The following is a 17,191-nucleotide window of genomic DNA, read 5'->3' as shown; positions in this document are numbered from 1 at the left end:
TTCGACTTTTTTCGACAAAAAGTCGATTGTTCGATTATTCGAAAGTCGATTTATAGAACTCTACTTTAAAGCTATGTGATGCACTCTGTGTTTTAAAACTAATTTCCAAAAGCAGTTCATTTTTGTGTCATCATGACTTGTTAGTGTATTATTCGACACATAGATGGTGCAGTAAATTATAATTTCCGTTTCTATATTAATTTTGAAAATACTCCAGAAAAGTTCAACGTTATGTAATAAATATCTCATAGAATTTAAATAACTTTTGAGTGTTTTTCCTACAAAATAATAAATACAATATTCTGCTAAATTCTAAATCAGTTGAAAGTTGTTTTCTTTTCATTTTCAGCAGTATATAAAAAGGATCACAGATTTCCATTGTTTTTGCACTATTCCTTCTAGATTTCCAGCAAAATAGATTTTAATGATTTCAAAGAATAACTCCGTTTTTGGAAGGTTTTATAGCTGAAACAAAATGTCTACTTAAAATAAAACGAAATAAGAAAATGATAAATTTTAACGTTATTTAAATATCTAAATATGATCTTCTGATATTACCTTATTCTCTTGATTGTAGCGTTACTGAATGATCTACAGCAGATTTAGTTTGCCTTCAAACATCTCTTCTTTACCCTAACAACTATTTTGTACACCAAATAAGTACTTGTTATTCTTCATTACAAAGGAAATGATAATAGTATAAGTTTCCTAGATAAAATGAACCAAAAACATGTTAACTATTTACCATTTACAATGTCTTAACAAAGTTATAACAATTTTCATTAAGTGTGAAAATGACAATTTGGTAACGAACAACAAACAATCAACAACAACATAAAGAAGTAACAGAACTTTCAATAAAAAAAAATGGAAAAACAATAGTTTTAACTAGTAGTAGCAAATGCTAACGAAACTATTTAACATGCCAAACTATTGTAGTTAAAGGCAGAAGCTAAAAAAACAACATCATGAAATGAGGTAACAAACAATATCTGTTTTAGAAACACGAAACATTAAACATTCAAGATGTAGAGGAAAGCTTAGATTAATGACGAATTGGAGAAGCTGTACTTCTAGTCTATAGTCTAGTCTAGTTTAGACTATAGTCTAGTCTATAGTCTCGTCTATAGTCTAGTATATAGTCTCGTCTATAGTCTAGCCTATAGTCTAGTCTATAGTCTCGTCTATAGTCTAGTCTATAGTCTAGTCTATAGTCTAGTCTATAGTCTAGTATAGTCTAGCCTATAGTCTAGTCTATAGTCTAGTGTATAGTCTAGTATATAGTCTATTCTATAGTCTCGTCTATAGTCTAGTCTATAGTCTAGTCTATAGTCTAGTCTATAGTCTAGTCTATATCTAGTCTATAGTCTAGTCTATAGTCTAGTCTATAGTCTAGTCTATAGTCTAGTCTATATCTAGTTATAGTCTAGCTATAGTCTAGTCTATAGTCTAGTCTATAGTCTAGTCTATAGTCTAGTCTATAGTCTAGTCTATAGTCTAGTCTATAGTCTAGTCTATAGTCTAGTCTATAGTCTAGTCTATAGTCGAGTCTATAGTCAGTCTATAGTCTAGTCTATAGTCTAGTCTATAGTCTAGTATTCTATAGTCTAGGTCTATAGTCTAGTCTATAGTCTAGTCTATAGTCTAGTCTATAGTCTAGTCTATAGTCTAGTCTATAGTCTAGTCTATAGTCTAGTCTATAGTCTAGTCTATAGTCTAGTCTATAGTCTAGTCTATAGTCTAGTCTATAGTCTAGTATATAGTCTAGTCTATAGTCTAGTCTATAGTCTAGTCTATAGTCTAGTCTATAGTCTAGTCTATAGTCTAGTCTATAGTCTAGTCTATAGTCTAGTCTATAGTCTAGTCTATAGTCTAGTCTATAGTCTAGTCTATAGTCTAGTCTATAGTCTAGTCTATAGTCTAGTCTATAGTCTAGTCTTAGTCTAGTCTATAGTCTAGTCTATAGTCTAGTCTATAGTCTAGTCTATAGTCTAGTCTATAGTCTAGTCTATAGTATAGTCTATAGTCTAGTCTATAGTCTAGTTATAGTCTAGTCTATAGTCTAGTCTATAGTCTAGTCTATAGTCTAGTCTATAGTCTAGTTTTAGTCTAGTCTATAGTCTAGTCTATAGTCTAGTCTATAGTCTAGTCTATAGTCTAGTCTATGTCTAGTCTATAGTCTAGTCTATAGTCTAGTCTATAGTCTAGTCTATAGTCTAGTCTATAGTCTAGTCTATGTCTAGTCTAGTCTAGTCTATAGTCTAGTCTAGTCTAGTATAGTCTAGTCTTAGTCTAGTCTATAGTCTAGTCTATAGTCTAGTCTATAGTCTAGTCTATAGTCTAGTCTATAGTCTGTCTAACATGTAGAGGAAAGCTTAGATTAATGACGAATTGGAGAAGCTGTACTTCTAGTCTATAGTCTATAATCTAGTCTATAGTCTAGTCTATAGTCTAGTCTAGTCTATAGTCTAGTCTATAGTCTAGTCTATAGTCTAGTCTATAGTCTAGTCTATAGTCTAGTCTATAGTATAGTTTAGTCTAGTCTATAGTCTAGTCTTAGTCTAGTCTATAGTCTAGTCTATAGTCTAGTCTATAGTCTAGTCTATAGTCTAGTCTATAGTCTAGTCTATAGTCTAGTCTATAGTCTAGTCTATAGTCTAGTCTATAGTCTAGTCTATAGTCTAGTCTATAGTCTAGTCTATAGTCTAGTCTATAGTCTAGTCTATAGTCTAGTCTATAGTCTAGTCTATAGTCTAGTCTATAGTCTAGTCTATAGTCTAGTCTATAGTCTAGTCTATAGTCTAGTCTATAGTCTAGTCTATAGTCTAGTCTATAGTCTAGTCTATAGTCTAGTCTATAGTCTAGTCTATAGTCTAGTCTATAGTCTAGTCTATAGTCTAGTCTATAGTCTAGTCTATAGTCTAGTCTATAGTCTAGTCTATAGTCTAGTCTATAGTCTAGTCTATAGTCTAGTCTATAGTCTAGTCTATAGTCTAGTCTATAGTCTAGTCTATAGTCTATTAGTCTAGTCTAGTCTATAGTCTAGTCTTATAGTCTAGTCTATAGTCTATAGTCTAGTCTAGTCTATAGTCTAGTCTAGTCTATAGTCTAGTCTATATATAGTCTAGTCTATATATAGTCTAGTCTATATATAGTCTAGTCTATATATAGTCTAGTCTATATATAGTCTAGTCTATATATAGTCTAGTCTATATATAGTCTAGTCTATATATAGTCTAGTCTATATATAGTCTAGTCTATATATAGTCTAGTCTAGTCTATATATAGTCTAGTCTATATATAGTCTAGTCTATATATAGTCTATAGTCTAGTATATGTCTAGTCTATAGTCTAGTCTATAGTCTAGTCTATAGTCTAGTCTATAGTCTAGTCTATAGTCTAGTCTATAGTCTAGTCTATAGTCTAGTCTATAGTCTAGTCTATAGTCTAGTCTATAGTCTAGTCTATAGTCTAGTCTATAGTCTAGTCTATAGTCTAGTCTATAGTCTAGTCTATAGTCTAGTCTATAGTCTAGTCTATAGTCTAGTCTATAGTCTAGTCTATAGTCTAGTCTATAGTCTAGTCTATAGTCTAGTCTATAGTCTAGTCTATAGTCTAGTCTATAGTCTAGTTAGTCTAGTCTATAGTCTAGTCTAGTCTATAGTCTAGTCTATCTAGTCTAGTCTATAGTCTAGTCTAGTCTAGTCTAGTCTATAGTCTAGTCTATATATAGTCTATTATATAGTCTAGTCTATATATAGTCTAGTCTATATATAGTCTAGTCTATATATAGTCTAGTCTATATATAGTCTAGTCTATATATAGTCTAGTCTATATATAGTCTAGTCTATATATAGTCTAGTCTATATATAGTCTAGTCTATATATAGTCTAGTCTATATATAGTCTAGTTTATATATAGTTATAGTCTAGTCTATAGTCTAGTCTATAGTCTAGTCTATAGTCTAGTCTATAGTCTAGTCTATAGTCTAGTCTATAGTCTAGTCTATAGTCTAGTCTATAGTCTAGTCTATAGTCTAGTCTATAGTCTAGTCTATAGTCTAGTCTATAGTCTAGTCTATAGTCTAGTCTATAGTCTAGTCTATAGTCTAGTCTATAGTCTAGTCTATAGTCTAGTCTATAGTCTAGTCTATAGTCTAGTCTATAGTCTAGTCTATAGTCTAGTCTATAGTCTAGTCTATAGTCTAGTCTATAGTCTAGTATATAGTAGTCTATAGTCTAGTCTCTAGTCTAGTCTAGTCTATAGTCTAGTCATAGTCTAGTCTATAGTCTAGTCTATAGTCCCTTCGTCTAGTCTATAGTCTAGTCTATAGTCCTTAGTCTATAGTCTAGTCTATAGTCTAGTCTATAGTCTAGTCATCTGTCTAGTCTATAGTTCTAGTCTATAAGTCTAGTCTATAGTCTAGTCTATAGTCTAGTCTCTTAGTCTAGTCTATAGTCTAGTCTATAGTCTAGTCTGTAGTCTAGTCTCTAGTCTAGTCTCTAGTCTAGTCATAGTTCTAGTCTATAGTCGTAGTCTATAGTCTAGTCTATAGTCTAGTCTATAGTCTAGTCTATAGTCTAGTCTATAGTCTAGTCTATCGTCTAGTTCTATAGTCTAGTCTATAGTCTAGTCTAAGCTAGTCTGTAGTCTAGTTATAGTCTAGTCTATAGTCTAGTCTATAGTCTAGTCTATAGTCTAGTCTACTAGTTCTAGTCTATAGTCTAGTATCTAGTCTAGTCATAGTCTAGTCTAGTAGTCTAGTCTCTAGTCTAGTCTATAGTCTAGTCTATAGTCTAGTCTATAGTCTAGTCTATAGTCTAGTCCTATTAGTCTAGTCTATAGTCTAGTCTATAGTCTAGTCTATAGTCTATAGTCTAGTCTATAGTCTAGTCTAGTATATAGTCTAGTCTATAGTCTAGTCTATAGTCTAGTCTATAGTCTAGTCTATAGTCTAGTCTATAGTCTAGTCTATAGCCTAGTCTATAGTCTAGTCTATAGTCTAGTCTATAGTCTAGTCTATAGTCTAGCGTATAGTCTAGTATAGTCTAGTCTATAGTCTAGTCTATAGTCTAGTCTAGTCTAGTCTATAGTCTAGTCTATAGTCTAGTCTAGTCTATAGTCTAGTCTATAGTCTAGTCTATAGTCTAGTCTATAATAGTCTAGTCTATATATAGTCTAGTCTATATATAGTCTAGTCTATATATAGTCTAGTCTATATATAGTCTAGTCTATATATAGTCTAGTCTATATATAGTCTAGTCTATATATAGTCTAGTCTATATATAGTCTATAGTCTAGTCTATAGTCTAGTCTATAGTCTAGTCTATAGTCTAGTCTATAGTCTAGTCTATAGTCTAGTCTATAGTCTAGTCTATAGTCTAGTCTATAGTCTAGTCTATAGTCTAGTCTATAGTCTAGTCTATAGTCTAGTCTATAGTCTAGTCTATAGTCTAGTCTATAGTCTAGTCTAGTTAGTCTATAGTCTAGTCTATAGTCTAGTCTATAGTCTAGTCTATAGTCTAGTCTATAGTCTATAGTCTAGTCTATAGTCTAGTCTATAGTCTAGTCTATAGTCTAGTCTATAGTCTAGTCTAGTCTATAGTCTATAGTCTAGTCTATAGTCTAGTCTATAGTCTAGTCTATAGTCTAGTCTATAGTCTAGTCTATAGTCTAGTCTATAGTCTAGTCTATAGTCTAGTCTATAGTCTAGTCTATAGTCTAGTCTAGTCTAGTCTAGTCTATAGTCTAGTCTATAGTCTAGTCTATAGTCTAGTCTATAGTCTAGTCTATAGTCTAGTCTATAGTCTAGTCTATAGTCTAGTCTATAGTCTAGTCTATAGTCTAGTCTATAGTCTAGTCTATAGTCTAGTCTATAGTCTAGTCTAGTCTAGTCTATAGTCTAGTCTATAGTCTAGTCTATAGTCTAGTCTATAGTGTAGTCTATAGTCTAGTCTATAGTCTAGTCTATAGTCTAGTCTATAGTCTAGTCTATAGTCTAGTCTGTAGTCTAGTCTATAGTCTAGTCTATAGTCTAGTCTATAGTCTAGTCTATAGTCTGGTCTATAGTCTAGTCTATAGTCTAGTCTATAGTCTAGTCTATAGTCTAGTCAGTCTAGTCTAGTCTATAGTCTAGTCTATAGTCTAGTCTATAGTCTAGTCTATAGTCTAGTCTATAGTCTAGTCTATAGTCTAGTCTATAGTCTAGTCTATAGTCTAGTCTATAGTCTAGTCTATAGTCTAGTCTATAGTCTAGTCTATAGTCTAGTCTATAGTCTAGTCTATAGTCTAGTCTAGTCTATAGTCTAGTCTAGTCTAGTCTATAGTCTAGTCTATAGTCTAGTTTATAGTCTAGTCTATAGTCTAGTCTATAGTCTAGTCTATAGTCTAGTCTATAGTCTAGTCTATAGTCTAGTCTATAGTCTAGTCTATAGTCTAGTCTAGTATATAGTCTAGTCTATAGTCTAGTCTATAGTCTAGTCTATATTCTAGTCTATAGCCTAGTCTATAGTCTAGTCTATAGTCTAGTCTATAGTCTAGTCTATAGTCTAGCGTATAGTCTAGCGTATAGTCTAGTCTATAGTCTAGTCTATAGTCTAGTCTATAGTCTAGTCTATAGTCTAGTCTATAGTCGTCTATAGTCTAGTCTATAGTCTAGCGTATAGTCTAGTCTATAGTCTAGTCTATAGTCTAGTCTATAGTCTAGTCTATAGTCTAGTCTATAGTCTAGTCTATAGTCTATAGTCTAGTCTATAGTATAGTCTATAGTCTAGTCTATAGTCTAGTCTAGTCTATAGTCTAGTCTATAGTCTAGTCTAGTCTATAGTCTAGTCTATAGTCTAGTCATAGTCTAGTCTATAGTCTAGTATATGTCTATTCTATAGTCTTAGTCTATAGTCTTTAGTCTATAGTTAGTCTTAGTCTATAGTCTTGTCTAGTCTATAGTCAGTCTATAGTTATAGTCTATAGTCTAGTCTATAGTTCTAGTCTATTCGTCTAGTCTATAGTCTAGTCTATAGTCTTAGTCTAGTCTAGTCTAGTCTCTAGTCTCGTCTATTCCGTAGAGCAGTTCAATTGTCATATGATTAAGAGATCACTTTCCAAATCTCAAATCCCATCTTATAGATAGTGTTTAAAAAAAAGTACCACAATTAAAGTCTACAACACGTAGGGTATAATCAAACATACAAAACATCATCTCCAACTTATAGCCAGCTCTTGGTACAATTCATTTGTAGCAACACTGTGGCATCATATCCAAATGGCTGCTACAAAACTTAAATTGTACATGCCATTCGTATAAAACTACAAGTCAAAGAACACCTCGAATTACATGTCGACATAAATGTTTTGTGTCACCATTTATGAACACTACTCTAAGCATTAAACTAACAAATAGTTAAAATTGCTGTTGTAGCTGTTGTTTTTATTTTAACTATTTAAAAATGTACAACATCTATCTAATAACGAACGACCTCAGTACAAAACATTTTTGTTTCTTTAGTTTTTGTTTTTTTTTTTGTTATTTAGTTGGTTGGTTTGTTTTAACAATAACATCATTGAAATTGCATGAATACAACTCGTAGTATTTACTCCAACATAGTACATGCTCTTGTAAATGTGAACATAAACAACATGCATTACTTCGAACAACACAAAATTGTATAACTACATGATGCTGAAAAGTTGGCTCATCTTGGCCATGATCATGTTAGAAAAGAACACACAAACCAACACCAAAGTTATCGAGGCAAAAAATTCAAGAAAATTTGCTGCCAACACCATAAGGCTGAGGGTACCTAGTACGTGTACCTCAACAACATTTTAAGATGTCATGTTTAGGTTTTTTTTGGATTCTCCACTAGTAGCACAAACACGAATATTTCGCTATTCTCTTCATTGTCGTCGTCGTACAGATCACCTCGCTCACCTTACACCACCTGCATGATAAGTAGTCGTCTTTTGGACAAACGATGCTGGTGGCTTAAGTCTACAACATGCTGCTGCTGCCGCTGGAGAGCTGTATGTACTACTGTAGGAAAGTAATGAAAACAAAAAAAAAAAAGAATCACTTATTGTTGTTACTTTAAGCCTGACAACATCATGTTGGTACAGATAGATTTTTCCACTAGGTTTTCATGTTTTATGGTGGCAGATATGTTGTTTGTTTTGAAGTGGATACATTTGGAAATGGTTTAAATGTAGGAGTTTTTGAAACATTTTTCGAATATCAGAACTGCGTATAAAGGCCTTTAAAATTGACCCATTGATTGGAATATGGGTTTGATTATCCAAACAATGGCAGAGGGTTTTCTCTGTTATCGCTCACACGATGCTTTATACCACTTCTGTAAAGGAAATAGCGCAAAACTTCACCATACTTTCAGAAATGACGATAGGAAGATCTATGGTTACTAACTTTACCTTCCTACCTACAGACCCATGTCCAAATGTAAAGTTTCTTAAATTAAGTCATTTCATTTTTGCTCTCCAAACTTTAAAGAGAGTTTAATTTGGGAAACAAGTTCATTTAGTTAATCTTGGCCTTCTCCTTTTAAACGCTTCGAAGCTTAAGTTTCTTCAAATTGATTCCTGGCGCCAGTTAGGTTTTATAGGAAATTTTTCATTGGACATAAGGTGTTGTCTATGGACGAATTTTCCAAAGTTTAAGTCTGTGAAAGTTCCAAGCTTTTCTATAGGACGATGTCTCAGCTGTCTCGGATTCCCCAGATAGAAAAGAGTTAAGTTCTTTTAATCGCACATTTATTATCTTTGAATTTCTGGGTCACTATCTCTTAAATTCTCACTAACTTTCGATAGACGATGAAAACAAAACAATTCTAGTTCTCATGCTTAATTTGGAGATACCTAGACTGATCGATATTGTTTGATTGTCAATGATTTTACTTTCCCGAGAAGAAGGTGCTACCAAAAGTTGCTGCTTGTTAGGGCCCTGTACCTTTAACGCCCGAGTATTAGTACAGAAGTCATTATATTCAAGACTCGCAGTGACACAGTGCGGCCAATGACACAGTGCCCTGTGATTACTGATTATCTCTGTTATCTGATATATAGATATGTACATAAGGGTCATCTTGTGGAGGACAGGTAGTACTTGAGGTTTAACAGGTGGTTTCGCTTATTTGAGCCATTTCATATAGTTCAGATCTCAAATCTTTTGATACAGATGTCACCACAAAATGAGTTTCATTGCTTGCCACTTCAAAACAGTAATAAAGTTAATATCTCTCGGGCTCATTCCCCAGTTGGTTGAAACCACATTCCTGTAAGAATAAATAGACATATTGGCCTTATTTATCTTGTTCTAAACATTCAAATTCCAGGATAATTTACTATCAAGGATTATGCCAAAGTATTTTACATGATTCTTGAAACGTTACCCCTGTCCATCGATGCACTAACAATCCCATTACTCAAAAGTTTTCTAATGAACTGTTGAGTTTGAGGATCAATTCCCCATCCATCTAGAGCAGTTTCAACATATTGAGATTTAGAGATTAATTCCATTGGAATACCGATCTTTCATTCATTTGACGTACGATTGACTTAGGCATCGATCATAATATGTATTCTAAACATGTAAAAATCAGTTAGGCTCCACGACTATTAGATTTACCCTGAACTTTTTTGAAAGATGAAGTTGACTTATTATGTACAGATATAAGGGTTCCTGAGGGTTAAGAATCTGGACTGAATATTTATTTCCTTCTAAATATTCTCTGCGAGACATAGACCAGTTGGCACAAGGTTTTTGAATGTAACTCGGAACAACATGTCTAGTCGACAGAATTTTGCGATGTCGATTGGTCTCGGCCTTTCTTTTCGCATTTCTAGTCTATTTCTGAAGTGATTTACTTGGGACTTATACGCTGACCGATCTTTCATTCAATTGACGTATGATTGACTTAGGCATCGATCATAATATGTATTCTAAACATGTAAACTTCAGTTAGGCTCCACGACTATTAGATTTACCCTGAACTTTTTTGAAAGATGAAGTCGACTTATTATGTACAGATAGAAGGGTTGCTGAGGGTTAAGAATCTGGACTGAATATTTATTTCCTTCTAAATATTCTCTGCGAGACATAGACCAGTTGGCACAAGGTTTTTGAATGTAACTCGGAACAACATGTGTAGTCGACAGAATTTTGCGATGTCGATTGGTCTCGGCCTTTCTTTTCGCATTTCTAGTCTATTTCTGAAGTGATTAACTTGGGACTTATACGCTGACCGATCTTTTATTCATTTGACGTACGATTGACTTAGGCAACGATCATAATATGTATTCTAAACATGTAAACTTCAGTTAGGCTCCACGACTATTAGATTTACCCTGAACTTTTTTGAATGAAGTTGACTTATTATGTACAGATAGAAGGGTTGCTGAGGGTTAAGAATCTGGACTGATCTATCGTAAAGACTGTAACCAATCTATAGTCAAGTCAACAGACTATCTTAAATCAAGGCTAGAGACTGATCTATAGTTAAGACTAAATACTGATCTAAAATCTAGCCTATAAATTTATCTATATTCAAGATTTTTAAACAAATTAATAGATAAGACTATAGACTGATCTATAGACAAGACTATAGACTGATCTATAGACAATACAATAGATTGATCTATAGTTTAAACAAGATACTTTTATATGGTCAAGATTGTAGACTGATCTACATATGTATATTCAAAATTATAAGCTGATCTTTTGTTAAGATTATATATTGATTTATAATCAGGACTATAGAATGCAAAGACTATAGACTGATCTATAGGCTGATCTTTAGTCAAGACTGTAATTGATCTACACTCAAGTTTTTTATAGTCAAGCTTATAATTGACACGCCAGACCAATTTGGATCCATTAAAAACTCTAAATGTTGATTGACAATAACAACAGCAATCAAAATACGGTTGTTCAAAACTAGAAGGATCATGAGGAAGATCGAAAATTCAAATATGATTAGAATGCTAGAACAATTTTCAATCTTCCCACCTATACTTATGCATGTACAATTTATTTGCCATATGAATCTAATTCAGAAGACACATACATACTTATAAAAAATTATCATAGTCCGTGTAACCATCATCATATGTAGTAAGTTGTCTAGTTCCACTAACGCTGTTGCAGTCTTTTTGCTCCTTTGCACTTTTTGTTTGTACTACTATTAACCATCACAATACCATACAGTAGCTATTGCTGGTATTATTTTTTCAAGCTGCTGTATTTCTTGTCGATGGTAACTTACTAAACATACTATATGTATGTACTATAGTTTTTTTTGTTGTTTGCATAAACACATTTTTATTTGATATTGTCTCGATATGTTTTGAATTTTTTTTGCTTACTTACAACAATATCGTTTATAGTTGTTGTCATTTTGTTAATACACAGGATCATACATACTATTACAATTTTATTGAACAGCAGCAGTAATAGTTGCGGTAGCTGTTGCTAACATTTACTTACAAGTAAGCACTACAAATACGACTCTAATAATAGTCGTTGATACGAGTTGATGTTAATGTTAAATTGTTTGCTAAGTTTGTTATTTAAAGTGATTAAGAGTAGTAGATGTTATTGCTTGTTGCTGTCTCTAATTTGATTTAACGTGTTATTGTTGTTGTTGGCTATTTTGCTTTTTTTCTTAGTTTAATTGTAACAATTTGTTATCAATTATGTTAGATTGATTTTTGTTTAATTTTTGTATCGTTACTACTGCATTTAAATTTGAGAGTTTATGTTTATAAATTGTTAGAATAAATGTCTAATATTGTTAGCATCAAATCATTTGAGTCCAATACTTATATTGATCGTTGAACATGAGCTTAATTACTTTAAACTATTACCAACACACGATTTTTTAGTGGCTAAACTAGAAGAGCTAGGACAAAAAGAATGAAAATCTGTGATCACTTTTATATCCTACCAAAACTCGACCTTTAAGTGAAAACATAAAAGTCCATTTCCTGGCTAAACTAGAAGAGATAGGGCCAAAAGGATGAACATCTGTGATCACTTTTATTTCTTACCATAACTCAACTTTTGAGTGAAAACATAAAATTCCATTTTCTGGCTAAACTAGAAGAGCTAGGGCCAAAAGGACGAAGATCTGTGATCACTTTTATTTCCTACCAAAACTCGACTAGGGCCAAAAGGATGATTATCTGTGATCACTATTACTTCCCACTAAAACTAGATTTTTGAGTGAAAACATAAAAGTCCGTTTTCTGGCTAAACTAGAAGAGCTGGGACCAAAAGGATGAAAATCTGTGATCACTTTTATTTCCTACCAAAACTCGGCTTTTGAGTGAAAACATAAAAAAACATTTTCTGGCTAAACTAGAAGAGCTAGGGCCAAAAGGACTAAGATCTGTGATCACTTTTATTTCCTACCAAAACTCGGCTTTTGATTAAAAACATAAAATTCCATTTTCTGGCTAAAGTAGAAGAGCTAGAGCCAAAAGGATTAAAATCTGTGATCACTTGTATTTCCTACCAAAACTCGACCTTTAAGTGAAAACATAAAAGTCCATTTCCTGGCTAAACTAGAAGAGATAGGGCCAAAAGGATGAACACCTGTGATCACTTTTATTTCTTACCATAACTCAACTTTTGAGTGAAAACATAAAATTCCATTTTCTGGCTAAACTAGAAGAGCTAGGGCCGAAAGGATAACAATATGAGATAACTATTACTAAAACCAGATATTTGAGTGAAAACATAAAGTTCCATTTTCTGGCTAAACTAGAAGAGCTAGGGCCAAAATGACGAAGATCTGTGATCACTTTTATTTCCCACCAAAACTCGGCTTTTGAGTGAAAACATAAAAGTTCATTTTCTGGCTAAACTAGAAGAGCTAGGGCCAAAAGGACGCAGATCTGTGATCACTTTTATTTTCTACCAAAACTTGACTTTTGACTGAAAACATAAAAGTCCATTTTCTGGCTAAACTAGAAGAGCTAGGGCCAAAAAGATGATAATCTGTGACCACTATAACTTCCCACTAAAACTAGATTTTTGAGTGAAAACATAAAAGTCCGTTTTCTGGCTAAACTAGAAGAGCTGGGGCCAAAAGGACGAAGATCTGTGATCACTTTTATTTCCTGCCAAAACTCGGCTTTTGAGTGAAAACATAAAAGTCAATTTTCTGGCTAAACTAGAAGAGCTAGGGCCAAAAGGACGAAGGTCTGTGATCACTTTTGTTTCCTACTAAAACTAGATTTTTGAGTGAAAACATAAAAGTCCGTTTTCTGGCTAAACTAGAAGAGCTGGGCCCAAAAGGACGAGGATCTGTGATCACTTTTATTTCCTACCAAAACTCGGCTTTTGAGTGAAAATATAAAAGTCCATTTTCTGGCTAAACTAGAAGAGCTAGGGCCAAGAGGACGAAGATCTGTGATCACTTTTATTTCCTACCAAAACTCGACTTTTGACTGAAAACATAAAAGTCCATTTTCTGGCTAAACTAGAGGAGCTAGGGCCAAGAGGACGAAGATCTGTGATCACTTTTATTTCCTACCAAAACTCGACTTTTGACTGAAAACATGAAAGTCCATTTTCTGGCTAAACTAGAGGAGCTAGGGCCAAGGGCACGAAGATCTGTGATCACTTTTATTTCCTACCAAAACTCGACTTTTGACTGAAAACATAAAAGTCCATTTTCTGGCTAAAATAGATGAGCTAGGTCCAAAAGGATTAAAATCTGTAATCACTTTTATTTCCTACCAAACCTCGACTTTTGAGTGAAAACATAAAAGTCCATTTTCTGGCTAAACTAGAAGAGCTAGGTCCAAAAGGACGAAGATCTGTGATCACTTTTATTTCCTACCAAAAAGGATTAAAATCTGTGATTAAAATCTGTGATCACTTTTATTTCCTTCCAGAACTCGACTTTTAAATGAAAACATAAAAGTCTATTTTCTGGCTAAACTAGAAGAGCTAGGGCCAAAAGGACGAAGATCTGTGATCACTTTTATTTCCTACCAAAACTCGACTTTTGAGTAAAAACATGAAGTCCATTTTCTGGCTAAACTAGAGGAGCTAGGGCCAAGAGGACGAAGATCTGTGATCACTTTTATTTCCTACCAAAACTCGACTTTTGAGTGAAAACATAAAAGTCCATTCTCTGGCTAAACTAGAAGAGCTAGGGCGAAAAGGATTAAAATCTGTGATCACTTGTATTTCGTACCAAAACTAGATTTTTGAGTGAAAACATAAAAGTCCATTTTCTGGCTAAACTAGAAGAGCTAGGGCCATAAGGACGAAGATCTGTGATCACTTTTATTTCCTACCAAAACTCGACTTTTAACTGAAAACATAAAAGTCCATTTTCTGGCTAAAGTAGAACAGCTAGGGCCAAAAGGACGAAGATCTGTGATCACTTTTATTTCCTACCAAAACTCGACTTTTGAGTAAAAACATGAAGTCCATTTTCTGGCTAAACTAGAGGAGCTAGGGCCAAAAGGATGAAAATCTGTGATCACCTTTATTTCCCACCAAAACTCGACTTTTGAGTGAAAACAAAAAAGTCAATTTTCTGGCTAAACTAGAAGAGCTAGGGCCAAAAGGACGAAGATTTGTGATCACTATTACTTCTCACTAAAACTAGATTTTTGAATGAAAACATAAAAGTCCATTTTCTGGCTAAACTTGCTAAAGCCAAAAGGACGAAGATCTGTGATCACTTTTATTTCCTACCAAAACTCGATTTTTGAGTGAAAAATAAAAGTCCATTTTCTGGTTAAACTAGAAGAGCTAGGGCCAAAAGGATGATAATCTGTGATCACTTTTATTTCCTACCAAAACTCGACTTTTGAGTGAAAACATAAAAGGTCATTTTCTGGCTAAACTAGACGAGCTAGGGCCAAAAGGATGAAAATCTGTGATCACTGTTATTGTCTACCAAAACTCGACTTTTGAGTGAAAACATAAAAGTCCATTTTCTGGCTAAACTAGAAGAGCTAGGACCGAAAGGATTAAAATCTGTGATCACTTTTATTTCATTCCAAAACTCGACTTTTGACGGAAAACATAAAAGTCCATTTTCTGGCTAAACTAGAGGAGCTAGGGCCAAGGGCACGAAGATCTGTGATCACTTTTATTTCCTACCAAAACTCGACTTTTGACTGAAAACATAAAAGTCCATTTTCTGGCTAAAATAGATGAGCTAGGTCCAAAAGGATTAAAATCTGTAATCACTTTTATTTCCTACCAAACCTCGACTTTTGAGTGAAAACATAAAAGTCCATTTTCTGGCTAAACTAGAAGAGCTAGGTCCAAAAGGACGAAGATCTGTGATCACTTTTATTTCCTACCAAAAAGGATTAAAATCTGTGATTAAAATCTGTGATCACTTTTATTTCCTTCCAGAACTCGACTTTTAAATGAAAACATAAAAGTCTATTTTCTGGCTAAACTAGAAGAGCTAGGGCCAAAAGGACGAAGATCTGTGATCACTTTTATTTCCTACCAAAACTCGACTTTTGACTGAAAACATAAAAGTCCATTTTCTGGCTAAACTAGAGGAGCTAGGGCCAAGAGGACGAAGATCTGTGATCACTTTTATTTCCTACCAAAACTCGACTTTTGACTGAAAACATGAAAGTCCATTTTCTGGCTAAACTAGAGGAGCTAGGGCCAAGGGCACGAAGATCTGTGATCACTTTTATTTCCTACCAAAACTCGACTTTTGACTGAAAACATAAAAGTCCATTTTCTGGCTAAAATAGATGAGCTAGGTCCAAAAGGATTAAAATCTGTAATCACTTTTATTTCCTACCAAACCTCGACTTTTGAGTGAAAACATAAAAGTCCATTTTCTGGCTAAACTAGAAGAGCTAGGTCCAAAAGGACGAAGATCTGTGATCACTTTTATTTCCTACCAAAAAGGATTAAAATCTGTGATTAAAATCTGTGATCACTTTTATTTCCTTCCAGAACTCGACTTTTAAATGAAAACATAAAAGTCTATTTTCTGGCTAAACTAGAAGAGCTAGGGCCAAAAGGACGAAGATCTGTGATCACTTTTATTTCCTACCAAAACTCGACTTTTGAGTAAAAACATGAAGTCCATTTTCTGGCTAAACTAGAGGAGCTAGGGCCAAGAGGACGAAGATCTGTGATCACTTTTATTTCCTACCAAAACTCGACTTTTGAGTGAAAACATAAAAGTCCATTCTCTGGCTAAACTAGAAGAGCTAGGGCGAAAAGGATTAAAATCTGTGATCACTTGTATTTCGTACCAAAACTAGATTTTTGAGTGAAAACATAAAAGTCCATTTTCTGGCTAAACTAGAAGAGCTAGGGCCATAAGGACGAAGATCTGTGATCACTTTTATTTCCTACCAAAACTCGACTTTTAACTGAAAACATAAAAGTCCATTTTCTGGCTAAAGTAGAACAGCTAGGGCCAAAAGGACGAAGATCTGTGATCACTTTTATTTCCTACCAAAACTCGACTTTTGAGTAAAAACATGAAGTCCATTTTCTGGCTAAACTAGAGGAGCTAGGGCCAAAAGGATGAAAATCTGTGATCACCTTTATTTCCCACCAAAACTCGACTTTTGAGTGAAAACAAAAAAGTCAATTTTCTGGCTAAACTAGAAGAGCTAGGGCCAAAAGGACGAAGATTTGTGATCACTATTACTTCTCACTAAAACTAGATTTTTGAATGAAAACATAAAAGTCCATTTTCTGGCTAAACTTGCTAAAGCCAAAAGGACGAAGATCTGTGATCACTTTTATTTCCTACCAAAACTCGATTTTTGAGTGAAAAATAAAAGTCCATTTTCTGGTTAAACTAGAAGAGCTAGGGCCAAAAGGATGATAATCTGTGATCACTTTTATTTCCTACCAAAACTCGACTTTTGAGTGAAAACATAAAAGGTCATTTTCTGGCTAAACTAGACGAGCTAGGGCCAAAAGGATGAAAATCTGTGATCACTGTTATTGTCTACCAAAACTCGACTTTTGAGTGAAAACATAAAAGTCCATTTTCTGGCTAAACTAGAAGAGCTAGGACCGAAAGGATTAAAATCTGTGATCACTTTTATTTCATTCCAAAACTCGACTTTTGACGGAAAACATAAAAGTCCATTTTCTGGCTAAACTAGAAGAGCTAAGACCAAAAGGATTAAAATCTGTGATCACTTGTATTTCCTACCA

This window comes from Lucilia sericata, unplaced genomic scaffold (genome assembly GCF_015586225.1).
Source record: "Lucilia sericata isolate MDLA Ls3-8-SP2 unplaced genomic scaffold, ASM1558622v1 Contig000730F_arrow, whole genome shotgun sequence".
Taxonomy (NCBI): domain Eukaryota; kingdom Metazoa; phylum Arthropoda; class Insecta; order Diptera; family Calliphoridae; genus Lucilia; species Lucilia sericata.
Note: the sequence above shows the minus strand (reverse complement) of the source record.